The sequence below is a fragment of the Dendroctonus ponderosae genome, unplaced genomic scaffold, assembly GCF_020466585.1.
Source record: "Dendroctonus ponderosae isolate FM_Combo_2020 unplaced genomic scaffold, Dpon_F_20191213v2 Dpon_F_20191213_11, whole genome shotgun sequence".
In the NCBI taxonomy this organism is placed as follows: Eukaryota; Metazoa; Arthropoda; class Insecta; order Coleoptera; family Curculionidae; genus Dendroctonus; species Dendroctonus ponderosae.
In genome coordinates, this window is record NW_026017213.1 from 1567165 (window position 1) to 1568537 (window position 1373).

The following is a 1373-nucleotide window of genomic DNA, read 5'->3' on the forward strand; positions in this document are numbered from 1 at the left end:
TTTGTTTTTGAAGAAACCGTCGGAAAATTCTATGAGGCGAAGAAGTTGCAAAGAAGTGAAGATAATTATGAACAAATTGACTCTCGCAAGCCGGAAATAGCAAAGCTTTTTTTGGTAAAAGCTCATAAAGAGAAAATTCTAACTTGTGTCTATTTTGTCTGATACGTTTTTGAAGAAACCGTCGCAAAGTCTCTATCAGATGAAGACGTTGCAAACAACTGAAGAGAATTATGAGCAAATTGACTCTCGCAAGCCGAAAATAGCAGCGCTTTTTGTGGTAAAAGCAGGTAAAGCGAACTTCCTAGCTTCTGTCTGTTTTGTCTGATACGTTTTTGAAGAAACCATCGTAAAATTTCTATGAGGCAAATAAGCTTCAAAGATCTGAAGACAGTTATGAGCAAAATAACTCTCGCAAGCCGAAAACAGCACCTCTTTTTGTGGTAAAAGCTGGTAAATCAAACTTTCAAGCTTGTGTCTGTTTTGTTTGATACGTTTTTGAACAAACCGTCGTAAAAGCTCTATCAGATGAAGACGATGCAAACAACTGAAGAGAATTATGAGCAAATTGACTCTCGCAAGCCGAAAATAGCAGCGCTTTTCGTGGTAAAAGCAGGTAAAGCGAACTTCCTAGTTTCTGTCTGTTTTGTCTGATACGTTTTTGAACAAACCGTCGCAAAAGCTCTATGAGGCAAAGAAGTTGCAAAGTACTGAAGACAATTATGAGCAAATTAACTCTTGCAAGCAGAAAACAGCGGCGTTTTTTGTGGTAAAAGCTGGTAAATCGAATTTTCTAGCTTGTGTCTGTTTTTTCTGATATGTTTTTGTAGAAACCGCCGCAAAATCTCTACGAGGCGAAGAAGTTGCAAAGAAATGAAGACAATTATGAGCAAATTAACTCTCGCAAGTCGAAAACAGCAGCGCTTTTTGTTGTAAAAGATGGTAAATCAAACTTTCAAGCTTGTGTCTGTTTTGTCTGATACGTTTTTGAAGAAACCGTCGCAAAAGCACTAAGAGGCGAAGAAGTTGCAAAGCACTGAAGACAATTATGAGCAAATTAACTCTCGCAAGCAGAAAACAGCAGCAAAGCTTTTTGTGGTAAAAGCTGGTAAATCGAATTTTCTAGCTTGTGTCTGTTTCGTCTGATTTGTTTTTGAAGAAACCATCGCAAAATCTCTTTGAGGCGAAGAAGTTGCAGAGAACTGAAGAGAATTATGTGCAAATTAACTCGCGCAAGCCGAAAACAGCAACGATTTTTTGGGTAAAAGCTGATAAAACGAACTTTCAAGCTTGTGTCTGTTTTGTCTGATACATTTTTGAAGAAACCGTCACAAAATCGCTATGAGGCGAAGAAGTTGCAAAGACCTGAAGACAAT